The 21137-nt window shown below is 48.5% G+C and overlaps 1 protein-coding gene across 1 annotated transcript in view; it reads right to left on the reverse strand.

The window, feature by feature from the left end:
• Positions 1–18283, reverse strand: part of LOC122939281 (cytochrome P450 2C39-like) — a 120528-nt gene extending 102245 nt beyond the window's left edge. Inside the window, exon 1 of the mRNA XM_044295354.1 lies at positions 18136–18283. The gene's annotated coding sequence lies outside the window, so the exon portion shown is untranslated. The remainder of the gene's footprint in view (positions 1–18135) is intronic.
• Between the last annotated feature and the right edge of the window lie 2854 nt (positions 18284–21137).

Raw genomic sequence — 21137 nt, forward strand, 5'->3', positions numbered from 1 at the left:
GCAGCTGTATTATCTGAACGGATCCGTCTGTGCAGATCCATCATGGATCCGCACCAAACGCGAGTGTGAAAGTAGCGCTATATAGAGTACTGAATGCAGTAAGTGCAGGATATACATATACCTGTAATTCGTTATTTTGGTAGTATTGTTTAATTAGATGAAATTCCTTAACTTCTTTTTTTGTGTTTCCTTTACTAGAATTAACCTGTTACGGACACTGTACCTGTACGCCCTGTAGTTCCGATCACCACCGTGCGGTGATCGGAACAAAGTGCCTGCTCAAATCCCCCCCTGCGATCACAGCAAACCGCAGGTCAATTCAGACCTGCGGTTTGCTGCGTTTCCAGGTTATTCTGGTCTCTGGTGACCCGATAACCCGGAATAGGACCGTGATCGTTGGTGTGATAATATACCACCAATCACCGTCCTGCGATCCTGAGAGGTGGTGGTCACGCCACCTCTCAGAATCTCTTCTGATTGGCTGGCTGGGCGGCAAATTTGAATTGCCAGAGCTCCTCTCCCCGCTCCACGGACGGAGAGGAGCTCCGGCTGCAGTGTAAGTTTTTTTATTGTGCCATTAGGCACAAATCAGCATATTTGGGAGAGGTAGATTAGGCAGGGATAGAATTATTTTTTTATTGTGTTGTAGTAGCCCTAGACCCCCCAGGGGTGCTGCAGCTTGCCCCCCCCCCCCCCCTTGCCCACACACAATTTTTTTTTGAGGGGGCGCAAGTGTTTTTTTTTTCCTGCGTACACCGACTGTTGCCAGGACTCTTAGCGTCCGACCACTGTTAGCGCATCGCCCACCCCACCGCTGATCAGCTTCATACCGCTGATCACCACGTTTGAATATTTATTTATTTACACTTTTGGGGCATTTCAATTTTTTTTGTTACTTTTATTGAATTTTTTTTAGGTGTAGGGCAAAGTACGTGAACACCCATCCCCCCACACTGAATAAAGTTTTCAATACACACACACAACCCGAGAGCCCCAGGTGAGTATGAGAATGACCCCTATTTCCTCTTGCTCCGCCACCTTGGGAGGGCTCATCGCTAGATGATGAGTAGGACGCGGATGACAAGGGGACCGCCATGCAAGGGACCCTGTGGCCCACACTAGTACGAAAAGCTCTGGGGCTCATACTAGTTTTCCGGCCCACCAGTTAAGTCCACCGGAGCCCCCTGCCGGTGAACTTGTTTGCTATACCCTAGAGCATTTTGAGCCTGCGATTCCTGATTCCCACAGTGGGCTTCACTGAATATGACTATTTTAGTCTTTTTTCCAGTGACCACTTTGTGAATCTGATGGTAGAGCAAACAAACGTGTTTACCCAACAGTTCATTGGTCAACACCCAGGCTCCTTTTTGGCTAGGGCTCGTAGCTGGACTCCGGTCAGTGCAGCCAAGATGAGGATGTTTTGGGGCCTCGTGCTGCACATGGACCTAACCAAAAAAAAACAGTGTCAGGCATTACTGAAGTGGGGACGTCCTCTACCAGACCCCACTTTACAGTAGAGCCATGATACGTACCCGGTTTGAGGCCATTCAGAAATGCCTGCATTATGCAGCATGTCCCCCCCCCCCCCCCCCCAGGAAGGGAGGTCAGGGTTGATGAGTCTCTCATTGCTTTCAAGGGGAGACTCATTTTCCGCCAGTATGTTCCCTCTAAGCGGGCGAGGTATGGCGTGGAGCTGTACAAACTTTGTGAGAGTACCTCAAGGTACACATACAAGTTTCGTGTGTACGAGAGGAGAGATTCCTGTATTGAACCCCCAGAAGGTCCCCCCACTCTGGGTGTTAGCGGAAAACTTGTGTGGGACCTTGTGCACCCACTGCTAGATAAGGGTTACCACCTGTACGTGGATAACTTTTATACTAGTATCCCCTTGTTCCAGTCCTTCGCCGCCAGATACATGTCCGCTTGTGGGACCGTGTGCGTAAAAATCAATGCGGCCTCCCTACCCAGCCCCTCCAGGTACCTATCCCCAGGGGTGAGACACGTGCCCTTACCAGTGAAAACCTGTTGCTGGTCAGATATAAGGACAACAGGGAGGTCCTTGTACTGTCCAGAATTCACGGTAATGGCATCACCCCTGTCCGAGGTACAGCGGCAACGGTCCTCAAGCCAGATAGTATTGTCGACGACAGAGACACAGTTCTGCTGTGTGAGGTACTCCTCGTCCACACCACACAAGAGGATTGTATTCTTTGTTGACCATGTCCAGATCACTGTCCCCACAGACACCCCTGCTTTTAGGGATGGCTGGGGAGGCAGTGAGGATGACACAGACAGGTGAGGGGGAAAAGTTAGACCAAGATTAGGAAGCAGGCATTACAGGATCGGCTGTGCCCTTAAACATTTTAGCAGATTCAAGTCCGGTCCCAATAATGTCCCTCACTCTGGGTGATAAGGAGTAGTCCTGTTTTTGATTGATATTGGAGCAGCCAAGACAGTTGTTTACAGCAAACATGTCCTCCCCTGACTTAATCTCCACAGACCACCGTTCTCATGTAGGAGTGGATGGGAAAGTAGTACACTCCCCTTGTAACAGAACCCATTTGTGTTAGATTTGCCCTTAACCAGGAAGTGCTTGCCCATTTTCTGGTCAGCGATAACACCCCCCCCCCATTTCCTCCTGGGTGCAGACTTGTTTGCCGAAGAACATGCGCCATCATCTCATACCAGGAGGATGGTACTGTTAAACTTCATGGTCCATGTTTGTGTCAGTACTCCTCACAGAAAGAAGGAAGCCCTGCTTGTGGACCCACTGATGTTGGCAAGCTCCCAGTTCCTCCTGTGGAAGTGGAGATGAAACCTGGCACCCCCACTTCCCAGGAAGATGCAGTATCTCGAGTATGGCACAGTCAGATGCCAGATCTCAAACAGTGAGACTTTTTGAAAAAGGGGTTAGAAGGGGATACAATCTACTTGATAACTCTCTTTTGTACCCTGTGAAAAAGAAAAGAGAAAAGGGCAAACCCACCCAGTACCAGATGGTACGTGACCTACGTAGTGTCGATTAAGCCACAGTTTGTAACAGCCCCATTGTACCCAATACAAACCTTATTTGCTCAGGTTCCGACTACCTCTACCCACTTCACTGTGATCAATTTGAGTTTTCTTTTCAGTTCCACTACATTCAGACAGTTCGTAGCTTGCACCTGAGGGTAAACAGGATACCTGGGTGGTACTGACGCAGGTAGCCCAGAACTCGCCCAGTATGTATACTGCAGCCATGACCCTCCTGTCCTTTTTGTTAGATGATCATGGCTGCACAGTATAAAAAGGAAACCTCTCACCCTGAATGCAAGAAGGCTGTGGAGGACATCTTTGCCCAGAAACATTAGTGCACTGAGGACATTTTTAGGCATTGTTCCTTATTGCAGACCTTGGATACGCAAGTTTGATGCAGCCTCTTTATGATTGTTTAGCTTTTAGTCCCGTCCACTTTATAAAGAAGGTGGTAGATACCTTTATGCCCTAATCCTGTGAATGTTGTGCTCCCCCGCACTGGGCCTATTATTATTTAGACTGTATTGTACAGAAGTGAATGGCCATGCCTCAGCTGTCCTCACCCAACTGCATGGCCAGTAACAATGCCCTGTGGCATATTATTCAAGGCAGAGAAAACAGAACAAAAAAGGTTTTTTACCCCTTTAAAAGGCACCACAGTCTCTCAGATGGACATATATACTGTGTAGATCCACTGGTTGGAACATAACACTCGATAGATTGAAGTCTTCAAAGTATTTCTTTGTATATATACGTATACAGACTTATAGCATGCACATTTAGAAACTCATTTAACCGCCTCCGGACCGCCTAACGCAGATGTGCGGTCCGGAGGCGGCAGCCGTGCGCACGACGCATATACGCGTCATCTCGCGAGGGCCGGGATTTCTTGTGAACGCGCGCACACAGGCGCGCGCGCTCACAGGAACGGAAGGTAAGCGAGTGGATCTCCAGCATGCCAGCGGCGATCGCTCGCTGGCAGGCTGGAGATCCGAATTTTTTAACCCCTAACAGGTATATTAGACGCTGTTTTCATAACAGCGTCTAATATACCTCCTACCTGGTCCTCTGGTGGTCCCTTTTGTTAGGATCGACCACCAGAGGACTCAGGTAGCTCAGTACAGTCGCACCAAACACCACACTACACTACACCCCCCCCCCTCACTTATTAACCCCTGATCACCCATGATCACCCCATATAAACTCCCTGATCACCCCCCTGTCATTGATCACCGCCCTGTCATTGATCACCCCCCTGTCATTGATCACCCCCCTGTCATTGATCACCGCCCTGTCAGGCTCCGTTCAGACGTCCGTATGATTTTTACGGATCCACGGATACATGGATCGGATCCGCAAAACGCATACGGACGTCTGAATGGAGCCTTACAGGGGGGTGATCAATGACAGGCGGGTGATCACCCATATACACTCCCTGATCACCCCCTGTCATTGATCACCCCCCTGTCATTGATCACCCCCCTGTAAGGCTCCATTCAGACGTCCGCATGTGTTTTGTGGATCCGATCCATGTATCCATGGATCCGTAAAAATCATGCGGACGTCTGAATGGAGCCTTACAGGGGGGGTGATCAGTGACAGGGGGGTGATCACCCTGATCACCCCCTGTCATTGATAACCCCCCTGTAACTCTCCATTCAGACGTCCGCATGTGTTTTGCGGATCCGATCCATGTATCCATGGATCCGTAAAAATCATGCGGACGTCTGAATGGAGCCTTACAGGGGGGGTGATCAGTGACAGGGGGGTGATCACCCATATAGACTCCCTGATCACCCCCCTGTCATTGATAACCCCCTTGTAAGGCTCCATTCAGACGTCCGCATGTGTTTTGCGGATCCGATCCATGGATCCGTAAAAATTATACGGACGTCTGAATGGAGCCTTACCAGGGGGGGTGATCAATGACAGGGGGTGATCAGGGAGTCTATATGGGTGATCACCCCCCTGTCATTGATCACCCCCCCCCCCCCCTGTAAGGCTCCATTCAGACATTTTTTTTGGCACAAGTTAGCGGAAATTTTTTGTTTGTTTTTGTTTTTGTTTTTTCTTACTAAGTCTCATATTCCACTAACTTGTGTCAAAAAATAAAATCTCACATGAACTCACCATACCCCTCACGGAATCCAAATGCGTAAACATTTTTAGACATTTATATTCCAGACTTCTTCTCACGCTTTAGGGCCCCTAAAAAGCCAGGGCAGTATAAATACCCCACATGTACCCCATTTCGGAAAGAAGACACCCCAAAGTATTCCGTGAGGGGCATATTGAGTCCATGAAAGATTGAAATTTTTGTCCTAAGTTAGCGGAAAGTGAGACTTTGTGAGAAAAAAACAAAAAAAAAAAAAAAAAAATCTATATCCGCTAACTTATGCAAAAAAAAAAAAAAAAAAAATTCTAGGAACTCGCCATGCCCCTCATTGAATACCTTGGGGTGTCTTCTTTCCAAAGTGGGGTCACATGTGGGGTATTTATACTGCCCTGGCTTTTTAGGGGCCCAAAAGTGTGAGAAGAAGTCTGGGATCCAAATGTCTAAAAATGCCCTCCTAAAAGGAATTTGGGCCCCTTTGCGCATCTAGGCTGCAAAAAAGTGTCACATCTGGTATCGCCGTACTCAGGAGAAGTTGGGGAATGTGTTTTGGGGTGTCATTTTACATATACCCATGCTGGGTGAGAGAAATATCTTGGTCAAATGCCAACTTTGTATAAAAAAAAATGGGAAAAGTTATCTTTTGCCAAGATATTTCTCTCACCCAGCATGGGTATATGTAAAATGACACCTCAAAACACATTCCCCAACTTCTCCTGAGTACGGCGATACCAGATGTGTGACACTTTTTTGCAGCCAAGGTGGGCAAAGGGGCACACATTCCAAAGAGCACCTTTCGGATTTCGCAGGCCATTTTTTACACATTTTGATTGCAAAGTACTTCTCACACATTTGGGCCCCTAGAATGCCAGGGCAGTATAACTACGCCACAAGTGACCCCATTTTGGAAAGAAGACACCCCAAGGTATTCCGTGAGGGGCACGGCGAGTTCCTAGAATTTTTTATTTTTTGTCACAAGTTAGCGGAAAATGATGATTTTTCTTTTTTTTTCTTTTTTCCTTACAAAGTCTCATATTCCACTAACTTGCGACAAAAAAAAAAAATTCTAGGAACTCGCCATGCCCCTCACGGAATACCTTGGGGTGTCTTCTTTCCAAAATGGGGTCACTTGTGGGGTAGTTATACTGCCCTGGCAATTTAGGGGCCCAAATGTGTAAGAAGTTGCAATCAAAATGTGTAAAAAATAGCCTGCGAAATCCGAAAGGTGCACTTTGGAATATGTGCCCCTTTGCCCACCTTGGCTGCAAAAAAGTGTCACACATGAGGTATCGCCGTACTCAGGAGAAAATGGGGAATGTGTTTTGGGGTGTCATTTTACATATACCCATGCTGGGTGAGAAAAATATCTTGGTCAAATGCCAACTTTGTATAAAAAAATGGGAAAAGTTATCTTTTGCCAAGATATTTTTCTCACCCAGCATGGGTATATGTAATATGACACCCCAAAACACATTCCCCAACTTCTCCTGAGTACGGCGATACCAGATGTGTCACACTTTTTTGCAGCCAAGGTGGGCAAAGGGGCACATATTCCAAAGTGCACCTTTCGGATTTCACCGGTCATTTTTTACACATTTCGATTGCAAAGTTCTTCTCACACATTTGGGCCCCTAAATTGCCAGGGCAGTATAACTACCCCACAAGTGACCCCATTTTGGAAAGAAGACACCCCAAGGTATTCCCTGAGGGGCATGGCGAGTTCCTAGAATTTTTTATTTTTTGTCGCAAGTTAGTGGAATATGAGACTTTGTAAGAAAAAAATAAAAATAAAAAAATCATCATCATTTTCCGCTAACTTGTGACAAAAAATAAAAAGTTCTATGAACTCACTATGCCCATCAGCGAATACCTTAGGGTGTCTACTTTCCGAAATGGGGTCATTTGTGTGGTGTTTGTACTGTCTGGACATTGTAGAACTTCAGGAAACATGACAGGTGCTCAGAAAGTCAGAGCTGCTTCAAAAAGCGGAAATTCACATTTTTGTACCATAGTTTGTAAACGCTATAACTTTTACCCAAACCATTTTTTTTTGCCCAAACATTTTTTTTATCAAAGACATGTAGAACTATAAATTTAGCGAAAAATTTATATATAAATGTCGTTTTTTTTGCAAAATTTTACAGCTGAAAGTGAAAAATGTCATTTTTTTGCAAAAAAATCGTTACATTTCGATTAATAACAAAAAAAGTAAAAATGTCAGCAGCAATAAAATACCACCAAATGAAAGCTCCATTAGTGAGAAGAAAAGGAGGTAAAATTCATTTGGGTGGTAAGTTGCATGACCGAGCGATAAACGGTGAAAGGAGTGTAGTGCCGAAGTGTAAAAAGTGCTCTGGTCATGAAGGGGGTTTCAGCTAGCGGGGCTGAAGTGGTTAAAGATCAATTGGACAATGTCATAGTACAGATTAAAAGAAAAAGAAAACTTAACTCACTTCACCCAGGAGGTATCGGATGGGATAAACTCAAGACACCCTCAGGATTACCTCCTGCGCCTGGGAAGCCTATAAGATCTCACGGAATGACAGCAGTCCAATCGTACTTCTTGCCAATCGTCTTTATTGAACCACAGACTAGGGGTAAAGGTATCTGCTCAACGCGTTTCGGGGTATAGGAGAGACCCCTTCATCAGGAGCATATGACATAATACGCCACTTCCGGTTTGCGTTCCACCGTGGAACACACCGGAAGTGACGCCCCCCTCACCCCACATAGAGATACAATTCCACAGAGACCAAAATAAAACAGATTAATAATTATAAGTACAGTGTTGAAATTATTTTCATATATATTCGCATGAAGTGTGTTTTTGCAACAAATTGATTTGTTTGGGCTAAAAGCTTCCGGTTTGCACTCCAGCATGGAACGCACCGGAAGTGACGTCCTGCCCACTTCAATCAAGATGCAGTTCACTGGATCTAAAATAATGCAGTGATTGGTGGCCAATATTTGCAATATTAGAGGTGTGTTGGTGTATTTACGTGAAAATATATAAAACATTTGAAAACTGGCGCCAAAACGGACAGAAGAACGTCACTTCCGGTTTGCGCTCCAGGGTGGAACGCATCGGAAGTGATGTCCTCCTTACTCTACATCGGGATACCAAGACTAAGATAAGACAAAGGTTGATAGTTATAATTATAGTGTTAAATTTATATTCATATATTTGCATAGAGTGTTTTTTTGTGTTAAACTGTTAGCGCTATTATCGGCCGATATTCAGGATTTTGAACGCTATCGGTATCGGCATCTATTTTGCCGATATTCCGATAACAAATCGGGAACACAGATCGCACTGCTGACAGCGCTCTCCGCGTTCCCTCAGCAGCACAGGGGAGAAGGAGCAGTGTCTCCTCCCCCTGTGCTGCTGCTGCCGCCAATGAAAGAACAGGGGACAAGAGGAGGGGAGGAGCTGTGGCCACTGCGCCACCAATGAAGAGAAATCTCTCATTTACAGGAGGCGGGAGCTGCAGTATCACATAGCCGGCTCCCGACCTCTGAGCTGTAGCTGCGATCTTAGCCCCCTCAGGTGCCGCGGATCGCAGCTACTGCTCATAGAGGTAGGGAGCCGGCTATGTGATACTGCAGCCAGCTCCCGCCTCCTGTATATGAATAAATGAGAGATTAATCTTCATTGGTGGCGCAGTGCGCCCCCCCCCCCAAGCCCAGTATTAGACATTGGTGGTGCAGCCCCCCCCCCAACCCCAGTATTAGACATTGGTGGCACAGTGCGCCCCCCCCCTCCCCCCCAGTATTAAGCATTGGTGGCGCAGTGCGCCTCCCCACCCCAGTATTAAAAACATTGGTGGCGCAGTGCGCCCCTCCACAGGATCCCCTCTCCCCTGCTCCTCCGATCGGAGCCCCAGCAGTAATGCTGGTGCTCCGATCGGTTACCATGGCAGCCAGGACACTATTGAAGCCCTGGCTGCCATGGTAAGCTACATGTTGCTGTGTGCACAAAGCACAGAGCAGCAGGGACAGTGTGAGCTCCTATTCATCCTGATAGATCGCTATCAGGGTGAATAGGACAAGGCTTCTAGCCCCTAAGGGGGCTAAAAGTTAGTAAAAAAATAAATAAAAAATAAATAAAAGTTACAGAAATAAAAAAACGAAATATTAAGTATAAATGAAAAAGAAAGATTTACAAAAAAAACTACACATTAACAATAAACATTCATTTTCAGCAGATTTGTGGGAATTTTATTTTATTTTTCAAAAATAAAAATTCCCAGAATATCAGTATAAATTATCGGCTATCGGCCTGAAAGTTCACAAATTATCGGTATCGGCCCTGAAAAATCAATATTGGACGATCCCTAGTTAGCGCCAGATTAATTTCTTTGGGCCGAAAAATCTCCACATTCAAAAACTGGAGTGACAAGCGTCACTTCCGGTTTGGCCTCCAGCATGGAACGCACCGGAAGGGACGTCCCGCCCTCCTCAAGCGAGGTACAGTACACTGGGGCTAAAATTATACAATAATTGGTGGAAATATTTGCAATATTAAAAGTATGTTGGTGTGTTCACATGAAAATATTTTTTCAGGTTGTTTACAACAGGTTAGTTTATCGGAGCTAAAAACCGGAAGTGCGTACTTCTGGTGTATGTCCTTTGGAACGCAAAACTTGAAGCCCCTGATCCGGGGGAGGGCTTCTGTTTTTTTTTTTTTTGGAGGACAAGTTATATACTGGCCCATATAAAATGTTAAAAACGCATTAATAAAAGATATATATATATATATATATATATATATATATAATGGTGAATGGAGGTCAAAACCACTTAAAGATAGTAATCGTGTATACGCTGATGTATTAGAATATATAGAGGTATATGGGGGATAGAAATGGAATGTGGTTTGGACCTCTTATATAAAATGTTGGCGAAAGGTACTAAAATACTCAAAAATATATTAAGAAATATATTATGCACTATATATTAATTAATAATAAAGTATTGATAATGATAAAAATACTGATGTATAAAAGTCCATATAATAATGTATATAAACAAAGTATAAGCATAAATATATACGCAGACTAATATGTCGGTTCTGGGGGATCTGTCCCACCCTATAGTACATTATGAATGAACTGAAAAATGCAGAAAAATCCCCAAATACCAAAGTATGTGTGTTCAGGGGAACAAAGCTGGAACCAGCAGTACCAACTTGGTGACAGTTAGCGCTCTTAATATATGGTCCCACTCTGATAATACTAAAAAAAAAAAAAAAAGTGGGGACCCTAATTTGGCGCACTAGATAAGATTTTTGGTAAAGGGGAGAAATATTGTTTGTAACATATTGGTTACTTGGGATTACCTGGCCGGGCCGCGCGCTGGACTGAACAAACACGCCGCTGCGCATGCGCCATGGTGACTTATTTCTGGCCAGTATAGTACAGAGCCGGCGTGCGCGTTCGCAGCTCTGTACTATTCTGGCCGGGAAGAAGGTGCCGCTCTGTTCTCCTGCTATGGTATCTTCGGGTCACTTGGTTATAGTAGGTGGTGACTACCCTTATTCTCCTGGGCGGCTCCTTCTCTAAGCTGTAGCGCTGGCCAATCGCATCGCAGAGCTCACAGCCTGGGAGAAAAAAAAAAAAAAAAAACACTCCCAGGCTGTGAGCTCTGCGCTGCGACTGGTCAACGCTACAGCCTGGGAGAAGACGATGCCCAAGAGAACGAGGGCAGTCACCTCCTACTGTAACCAAGTGACCGAAGATACCATAGCAGGAGAACGGAGCGGCGCCCAGGGATAATAGTAAGTGCAGTGAGATCCCTGGGCGCCGCTGTACAGATCACGATACTTAGTTCACAATGTTTGAACCAATGAAAGGTCCTCTTTAAAACGCTTTTACTTATCCAAGCCATTCTGAGATTTTCTTCACATATTGTACTTCATGACACTGGTAAAAATGAGTAAAAAAAATAAAATAAAAAAATAAAAAGTATTTATAAAACAATAATAATCCGAGTTTACCAAAAATTTCAATTTCTTTACTTTTATAAAAGATAGTAATACCTTGAAAAATAGTTATTACTTTACATTCCCCATATGTCTACTTCATGTTTGGATCATTTTGTGAATGCACTTTTCAGCTTAGAAGCAAATCTTGAAATTTTTCAGAAAATTTCCAAAACCTACTTTTTAAAGGACCAGTTCAGGCCTGAAGTCACTTTGTCAGGCTTATATAATAGAAACCACCCAAAAGTGACCCCATTTTAGAAACTACACCCCTGAAGTTATACAAAATAGATTTTACAAACGTTGTTAACCCTTTGGGTGTTCCACAAGAATTGATGGAAAATAGAGCTGAAATTTCAGAATTTCACTTTTTTGGCAGATTTTCCATTTTAATCCGTTTTTTTTTCAGTTACAAAGTAAGGGTTAACATCCAAACAAAACTCAATATTCATTGCTCTGATTGTGTAGTTTACAGAAACACCCCATATGTGGTTGTAAAATGCTGTACGGGCACACGGCAGGGCGCAGAAGGAAATGAACGCCATATGGTTTTTGGAAAGCAGATTTCACTGGGATAATTTTAAGCTGCTAGTTCAGATTTGAAGCCCCCCTGATGCACCCCTAAAGTAGAAACTCCCAAAAAGTGACCCCATTTTGGAACCTACTGGATAAGGTGGCAGATTTGTTGGTATTATTTTAGGGTACATATGATTTTTTGTTGCTCTATATTACACTTTTTGTGAGGCAAGGTAACAAGAAATAGCTTTTTTGGCACCATTTTTTGTTATTTACAACATTCATCTGACAGGTTATATCATGTGGTATTTTATAAAGAAGGTTGTTACAGATGCAACAATATCAAAAAAGATTTTAGCGTCTCCACATTCTGAAAGCTGTAGTTTTATTTATTTTTTGGGCGACTGTCTTTTTTGGGCTCATATTTTTTTGGGGGATGACATGACGGTTTGATTGGTACTAATACAGGGTGCATATGATTTTTTGATCGTTTGCTATTTCACTTTTTGTGATGTAAGGAGACAAAAAAAAATATACAATGTTTTTTTTTTGTTTTTTTTTACGGTGTTCACCTGAGGGGTTAGGTCATGTGATATTTTTATAGAGCAGGTTGTTACGGACGCGTCAAGACCTAATACGTATATTTTTTAAGTAAATAAAAAGAGATGTTTTAGTGTCTCCATATTCTGAGCCATATTTTATTTTTATTTTTTTGGGGGCGATTGTATTAGGTAGGGTCTCTTTTTTTGCGGGATGAAGTGATGGTTAGATTGGTACTATTTTGGGAGGGCATACGCCTTTTTGATCGCTTGGCGTTTCACTTTTACTGATGTAAGGTGACCAAAAAAAATGGTTTATTTTGCACAGTTTTTATTTTATTTTTTTGATGGTGTTCACCTGAGGGGTTAAAGGGGTTATCCCATCTTAGACAATGGGGGCATATTGCTAGGATATGCCCCCATTGTCTGATAGGTGCGGGTCCCACCTCTGGGACCCGCACCTATAAGGAGAACGGAGCAGAGAAAGTGGAGGAGGGCGCACCGCACATGCGCAGCCGCCCTCCGTTCATTTCTATGGGGCCGCCGAAAATAGCCGAGCTATTTCCGTCGGCCCCATAGAAATGAATGGGAGCGTTGGCCGCGCATGTGCGGTGCGCTCCCTTTCACTTCAACGGGAGAGGCGGGGAGCTGTGCCTGGTGGTGGTCGGACCCTAGAAACCCAGGGTCCTCCAGCCACAACTCTCCCCGGCTCAGTTCTCGCTGTAGGTGCCGGTCCCAGAGGTGGGACCCGCACCTATCAGACCAATGGGGGCATATCCTTGCGATCTGCCCCCATTGTCTAAGATGGGATAACCACTTTAAGTCATGTGTTAGTTTTATAGAGCCGATTGCGGCGATAGACAATATGTCTACTTTTCTTCCCCCCCCCATATTGGGGGTCTGATCCCCTTTACAATGCATTCCTATACTTCTGTATTGGAATGCATTGGCTGTATGAGTAATACAGTGTGTATTACTCATACAGCTTCCTGCCTGTGAGATCCGGGGGACTGGATGTCACAGGCTCTCCACCGGAATGCATTGCGCTTGCCTTCCATGCCATCGGGTCCCTGTCACAGGGGACCCGATGGCAGCTCTGATACCCATGAGGACATCGCATGTGTCGCAGTCATCACTGACTGTGGCACATCAAGGGTTAAAGGGGGGGGGACCCCTTTAATAAAGGAGAACTACTTCGACCCTTCCCTGGTGTCAGTGTGGGTTCTTCCATGCATGTAAAATCCTAGGATCAGAACAATTTGAAGCAGTACAGAAAACGTAATTGGCCCCGATTGAGGGCATCTTCAACACCCGCAAATATTTTCCCACATTTTCACCCAGGTAGCCCCCAGATATGAGCATCAGAGCATTTTCCAGAGATCCAGTGACGTACCAGGCTCTCCATAAGGACTGCTAGGGGTAGGCTTCCGCCCAGCAGTCAGCCCAGTGACGGAAATGGTTAGGGCACTGCTAAAGCTGGCCCATTAGAGCCAGGGTAACTTCCACCCAGCAGTTATTATAAACAAAAAGGCCCTTGCCCTGCACAATCCATATTAATTTGATATGTTTGTCCCTAATCCACTAAATAACATTTTTCTAATATACTTTATTAATTTTCTTTTTTTTTTTACTGTACTTTTATATCAGCGCGTCATTCAGTGTGCGCTTACCTCCCGACACCGCTCAGCGCCGGACCGAGGACTCATGTTATGAATGGGGCTGCACAGCTCAGGGAGTACGGCAGGAGCCTGCATGACAGTTCCCTCAGCTTAGCCGAGCAGGCTCAGGCAGGAACCCGCTCCGCTCAGCTAATCCTGGCATAGTTCATGGGTACAGAGTAATTGTCCCGGGAGCACGGGCAGGAGCAGCAATGAGCGCCCGTACTCCCTGAGCTGCTGCGGCCCCATTCATAAAATGAGTCCTTGGTCCGGCGCTGAACGGTCAGCGGTGTCGGGAGAACGGAGGCGAGCGCGCACTGACGGACGCACTTCAGGGATATAAAAGTACAGTAAACATAGAAACTTATAAAGTAAATTAGAAAAATGTTATTTCGGGGATTAGGGACAACATATTAAAATGATAAAAGTTTAGTTGCTCTTTAGGGACGGCCCCATTTTAGTTTTCACTTCCCCGCGTTCCAATAGCCACGTCACGTATAACTGTTCTAAAGAAAAAAAGGGCCATGGTGGAGGCGAGCGCAGACTGAACGGAGGCGAGCGCAGACTGAGCGGAGGCGAGCGCAGACTGAAGGGAGGCGAGCGCAGACTGAAGGGAGGCGAGCGCAGACTGAGCGGAGGCGAGCGCACACTGAGCAGAGGCGAGAGCAGACTGAAGGGAGGCGAGCGCAGACTGAAGGGAGGCCAGCACACACTGAGCGGAGGCGAGAGCAGACTGAAGGGAGGCAAGAGCAGACTGAAGGGAGGCGAGCGCACACTGAAAGGGAGGCGAGCGCAGACTGAAGGGAGGCGAGCGCAGACTGAGCGGAGGCGAGCGCACACTGAGCAGAGGCGAGAGCAGACTGAAGGGAGGCGAGCGCAGACTGAAGGGAGGCCAGCACACACTGAGCGGAGGCGAGAGCAGACTGAAGGGAGGCAAGAGCAGACTGAAGGGAGGCGAGCGCACACTGAAAGGGAGGCGAGCGCAGACTGAAGGGAGGCGAGCGCAGACTGAAGGGAGGCGAGCGCAGACTGAAGGGAGGCGAGCACACACTGAAGGGAGGCGAGCGCAGACTGAAGGGAGGCGAGCACACACTGAGCGGAGGCGAGCGCACACTGACGGGAGGCGAGCGCACACTGACGGGAGGCGAGAGCAGACTGAGCGGAGGCGAGCGCACACTGACGGGAGGCGAGAGCAGACTGAAGGGAGGCGAGCGCAGACTGAACGGAGGCGAGCGCACACTGAACGGAGGCGAGCGCACACTGAACGGAGGCGAGCACACACTGAACGGAGGCGAGCGCACACTGAGCGGAGGCGAGCGCAGACTGAAGGGAGGCGAGAGCAGACTGAAGGGAGGCGAGCGTACACTGACAGACGCTCTTTAGGGATATAAAAGTACAGTAAACAGAAAATTAATAAAGTGTATTAGAAAAATTTTATTTCGGGGATAAGGGACAACATATCAAAAATTATTATTAAAGTTTCGTTACTCTTTAGTGACGGCCCCATTTTCGTTTTTCACTTCCCGCGTCACCTACAACGGTTCTAAAGAAAAGGGCCGCGATGAGATCGGACTCCTCACCTCCGGCACTTTGCTGGTTCTGCCACCTGGAAATCCAGTCACGTGTGGACCGAGCTGAAAGCAGCGGAGCGTTCTGACAATATTCATGGAGCAGCTAAAGAAAGCAAAGGCTTCACTCTTCTGCTAAAGGGAGGGGTTGAATTTATCAAAACTGGTGTAAAGTAGAACTGGCTGCGTTGCCCATAGCAACCAATCAGATTCCACATTTCATTTTTCAAAGGAGCTGTGAAAAATGAAAGGTGGAATCTGATTGGTTGCTATGGGCAAGGCAGCCAGTTCTACTTTACACCAGTTTTGATGAATCTCCCCCAAGGACTTTGAAGCACCTGGAGCAGGGAAAAGGGAAGGAGCCTGCCAGGGGGGCAGTGAGGCACCTGGGAGCAGAGGGGAGAAGTGAGGCAGACAGACATTGAAGCACCTAGGGCAGGGAGGAGCCCAATGGCACCTGGGAGCAATGAGGCACCTGAGGGGAAGGGGCAGTTAGGAACCCAAGAGGTGGGACACACCTGGGGTCAGAGAGGGCAGTGAGGAACATGGGGGCAGAAGGGAGCAGTGAGGCACCTGGGAGCAGAGGGGGCAGGAGGGAGTAAAGGCGAGCAGTGAGGCACCTGGGATCAGAAGGGAACAGTGAGGCACCGGGGAGTTCAGAAGGGAGCAGTGAGGCACCTGGGAGCAGTGAGGCACCGGGGAGTTCAGAAGGGAGCAGTGAGGCAGACAACAGACATTGAAGCACCTGGGGGCAGAGAGGAGCCCAGAGGCACCTGGGAGCAATGAGGCACCTGAGGGGAAGGGGCAGTTAGGAACCCAAGAGGTGGGACACACCTGGGGTCAGAGAGGGCAGTGAGGAACATTGGGGCAGAAGGGAGCAGTGAGGCACCTGGGAGCAGAGGGGAACAGTGAGGCACCGCGGAGTTCAGATGGGAGCAGTGAGGCACCTGGGAGCAGAGGGGAGGAGTGAGGCACCGGGGAGTTCAGAAGGGAGCAGTAAAGAACCTGGGAGCAGAGGGGGCAGGAGGGAGTAAAGGCGAGCAGTGAGGCACCTGGGATCAGAAGGGAACAGTGAGGCACCGGCTAGTTCAGAAGGGAGCAGTGAGGCACCTGGGAGCAGAGGGGAGAAGTGAGGCACCAGGGAGTTCAGAGGGGAGCAGTTAGGCACCTGGGAGCAGAGGGGGGCAGTTAGGAACCCAAGGGGCAGGGAGGCACCTGGGAGCAGAGGGGGCAGGGAGGAACATGGGGGCAGGAGGGAGCAGAGGCGAGCAGTGAGGCACCTGGGAGTAAAGGCGAGCAGTGAGGCACCTGGGATCAGAAGGGAACAGTGAGGTACCTAGGAGCAGAGGGGAGCAGTGAGGCACCTGGGAGCAGAGGGGAGCAGTGAGGCACCGGAGAGTTCAGAAGGGAGCAGTGAGGCACCTGGGAGCAGAGGGGGCAGGAGGGAGTAAAGGCGAGCAGTGAGGCACCTGGGATCATAAGGGAACAGTGAGGCACCGGAGAGTTCAGAAGGGAGAAGTGAGGCACCTGGGAGCAGAGGGAAGAAGTGAGGCACCGGGGAGTTCAGAAGGGAGCAGTTAGGCACCTGGGAGCAGAGGGAGCAGTTAGGAACCCAAGGGGCAGGGAGGCACCTGGGAGCAGAGGGGGCAGGGAGGAACATGGGGGCAGGAGGGAGCAGAGGCGAGCAGTGAGGCACCTGGGAGTAAAGGCGAGCAGTGAGGCACCTGGGATCAGAAGGGAACAGTGAGGTACCTAGGAGCAGAGGGGAGCAGTGAGGCACCGGGGAGTTCAGAAGGGAGCAGTGAGGCACCTGGGATCAGAAGGGAACAGTGAGGCACCTGGGAGCAATGGGGCACCTGAGGGGAAGAGGCAGTTAGGAACCAAAGAGGTGGGACACACCTGGGGTCAGAGAGGGTAGTGAGGCACCTGGGAGGAGAGGGGGCAGTTAGGAACCCAAGGGGCAGTGAGGCACCTGTGAGCAGAGGGGAGCAGTGAGGCACCTGTGAGCAGAGGGGAGCAGTGAGGCACCTGTGAGCAGAGGGGAGCAGTGAGGCACCTGGGAGCAGAGGGGAGCAGTGAGGCACCTGGGAGCAGAGGGGAGCAGTGAGGCACCTGGGAGCAGAGGGGAGCAGTGAGGCACCTGGGAGCAGAGGGGAGCAGTGAGGCACCTGGGAGCAGAGGGGAGCAGTGAGGCACCTGGGAGCAGAGGGGAGCAGTGAGGCACCTGGGAGCAGAGCGGAGAAGTGAGGCACCTGGGATCAAAAGGGGTTCAGTTAGGAACCCAAGGGGCAGGGAGGCGCAGGGGACAGAGGGGGCAGTTAGGTACCTGGGGGCAGTGAGACGAGCAGTGAGACACCTGGGAGCAGAGGGGAGCAGTGAGGCATCTGGGATCCGAAGGGAGCAGTGAGGCACCTGGGAGCAGAAAGGCAAGCAGTGAGGCACCTGGGAGCAGAAAGGCGAGCAGTGAGGCACCTGGGAGCAGAAAGGCGAGCAGTGAGGCACCTGGGAGCAGAAAGGCAAGCAGTGAGGCACCTGGGAGCAGAAAGGCGAGCAGTGAGGCACCTGGGAGCAGAAAGTCGAGCAGTGAGGCACCTGGGAGCAGAGGGGAGCAATGAGGCACCTGAGAGCAGAGAAGAGCAATGAGGCACCTGGGGCAGGGGGGAGCAGTGAGGCACATGGGGCAGGGGGGAGTATAAGGTGCATGAGGAAACAACTAATGCAGGGAGAGGACGGACGATCCACTAACCTGAGGAGGCAGGACTCCTGAATGATTTTGACCGTCTTGCCCAGTTGGAGTCAGCAGGGTGACAGCTTGATGTCTTCTAGCAACTGCTCGTCAGTGAGGCTACTCTCTCCCAGGCTACTCAGCTCCAACATAGCCTGCCAATGCTTGACCTGACACATGTGATAGGAAGGAGGGGTAGTGCAAGCGACACTGACCCTGTGCCCTGCTTTTGGGGGATGGGAACATATGGAGGAGGCAGATACATGTCTGGTGTGGGAGCCAGGGCGACACAATTGGGGGGGGGGGGTCAAAAGGACCTGGCGTGCTGCCTTGATGCTGTCGGAAAAAACACTGACCCGGTGGGTAGTAAAAGACAAGTACTGTCCCTGCCCATAAGAGGTGCTTCTGGTGTCCACTGTGGCATTAACTAGAACAATGTAGAACACTGTGCCTGTATAGGGGTGAAGAACGCTGTGCCTGTATAGTGGTGTAGAACGCTGTGCCTGTATAGTGGTGTAGAACGCTGTGCCTGTATAGTGGTGTAGAGCACTGTGCCTGTATAGTGGTGTAGAACACTGTGCCTGTATAGGGGTGTAGAACACTGTGCCTGTATAGCGGTGTAGAACACTGTGCCTGTATAGTGGTGTAGAACACTGTGCCTGTATAGTGGTGTAGAACACTGTGCCTGTATAGGGGTGTAGAACACTGTGCCTGTATAGTGGTGTAGAACACTGTGCCTGTATAGTGGTGTAGAACACTGTGCCTGTATAGTGGTGTAGAACACTGTGCCTGTATAGTGGTGTAGAACGCTGTGCCTGTATAGGGGTGTAGAACACTGTGCCTGTATAGTGGTGTAGAACACTGTGCCTGTATAGCGGTGTAGAACACTGTGCCTGTATAGTGGTGTAGAACACTGTGCCTGTATAGGGGTGTAGAACGCTGTGCCTGTATAGCGGTGTAGAACGCTGTGCCTGTATAGTGGTGTAGAACGCTGTGCTGTATAGGGGTGTAGAACACTGTGCCTGTATAGGGGTGTAGAACACTGTGCCTGTATAGTGGTGTAGAACACTGTGCCTGTATAGTGGTGTAGAACACTGTGCTGTATAGTGGTGTAGAACACTGTGCCTGTATAGTGGTGTGTAGAACACTGTGCCTGTATAGCGGTGTAGAACACTGTGCCTGTATAGGGTGTAGAACACTGTGCCTGTATAGCGGTGTAGAACACTGTGCCTGTATAGTGTAGAACACTGTGCCTGTATAGGGTGTAGAACACTGTGCCTGTATAGCGGTGTAGAACACTGTGCCTGTATAGCGGTGTAGAACACTGTGCCTGTATAGGGTGTAGCACTGTGCCTGTATAGCGGTGTAGAACACTGTGCCTGTATAGGGTGTAGAACACTGTGCCTGTATAGCGGTGTAGACACTGTGCCTGTATAGCGGTGTAGACACTGTGCCTGTATAGCGGTGTAGAACACTGTGCCTGTATAGCGGTGTAGAACACTGTGCCTGTATAGCGGTGTAGAACACTGTGCCTGTATAGGGGTAGAACACTGTGCCTGTATAGCGGTGTAGAACACTGTGCCTGTATAGGCGGTGTAGAAGCACTGTGCCTGTATAGTGGTGTAGAGCACTGTGCCTGTATAGCGGTGTAGAACACTGTGCCTATATAGGGTGTAGAACCGGTGACTGTATAGCGGTGGTAAGAACACTGTACTAGGCGGTGTAGAACACTGTGCCTAGTATAGTGGTGTAGACACTGTGCCTGTATAGTGGTGTAGAGCACTGTGCCTGTATAGCGGTGTAGAGCACTGTGCCTGTATAGCGGTGTAGAGCACTGTGCCTGTATAGCGGTGTAGAACACTGTGCCTGTATAGCGGTGTAGAACACTGTGCCTAGTATAGCGGTGTAGAACACTGTGCCTGTATAGCGGTGTAGAAGCAGCTGTGCCTGTATAGCGGTGTAGAGCACTGTGCCTGTATAGCGGTGTAGAACACTGTGCCTGTATAGCAGGTGTAGAACACTGTGCCTGTATAGCTGGTGTAGAACACTGTGCCTGTATAGCGGTGTAGAACACTGTGCCTGTATAGCGGTGTAGAACACTGTGCCTGTATAGCGGTGTAGAACACTGTGCCTGTATAGAACACTGTGCCTGTATAGTGGTGTAGAACACTGTGCCTGTATAGGGTGTAGAACACTGTGCCTGTATAGCGGTGTAGAGCACTGTGCCTGTATAGCGGTGTAGAGCACTGTGCCTGTATAGCGGTGTAGAACACTGTGCCTGTATAGTGGTGTAGAACACTGTGACTGTATAGCGGTGTAGAACACTGTGCCTGTATAGCGGTGTAGAACACTGTGCCTGTATAGCGGTGTAGAACACTGTGCCTGTATAGCGGTGTAGAACACTGTGCCTATATAGCGGTGTAGAACATTGTGCCTGTATAGTGGTGTATAACACTGTACCTGTATAGGGGTGTAGAACACTGTGCCTGTATAACGGTGTAGAACACTGTGCCTGTATAGCGGTGTAGAACACTGTGCCTGTATAGCGGTGTAGAACACTGTGCCTGTATAGGGGTGTAGAACACTGTGCCTGTATAGGGGTGTAGAACGCTGTGCCTGTATAGGGGTGTAGAGCACTGTGCCTGTATAGTGGTGTAGAACACTGTGCCTGTATAGGGGTGTAGAACACTGTGCCTGTATAGGGGTGTAGAACGCTGTGCCTGTATAGGGGTGTAGAACACTGTGCCTGTATAGTGGTGTAGAGCGCTGTGCCTGTATAGGGGTGTAGAGCACTGTGCCTGTATAGCGGTGTAGAACACTGTGCCTGTATAGGGGTGTAGAGCGCTGTGCCTGTATAGCGGTGTAGAGCACTGTGCCTGTATAGCGGTGTAGAACACTGTGCCTGTATAGGGGTGTAGAGCGCTGTGCCTGTATAGGGGTGTAGAACACTGTGCCTGTATAGCGGTGTAGAACACTGTGCCTGTATAGCGGTGTAGAACACTGTGCCTGTATAGCGGTGTAGA

Source organism: Bufo gargarizans, chromosome 5 (genome assembly GCF_014858855.1).
Source record: "Bufo gargarizans isolate SCDJY-AF-19 chromosome 5, ASM1485885v1, whole genome shotgun sequence".
In the NCBI taxonomy this organism is placed as follows: domain Eukaryota; kingdom Metazoa; phylum Chordata; class Amphibia; order Anura; family Bufonidae; genus Bufo; species Bufo gargarizans.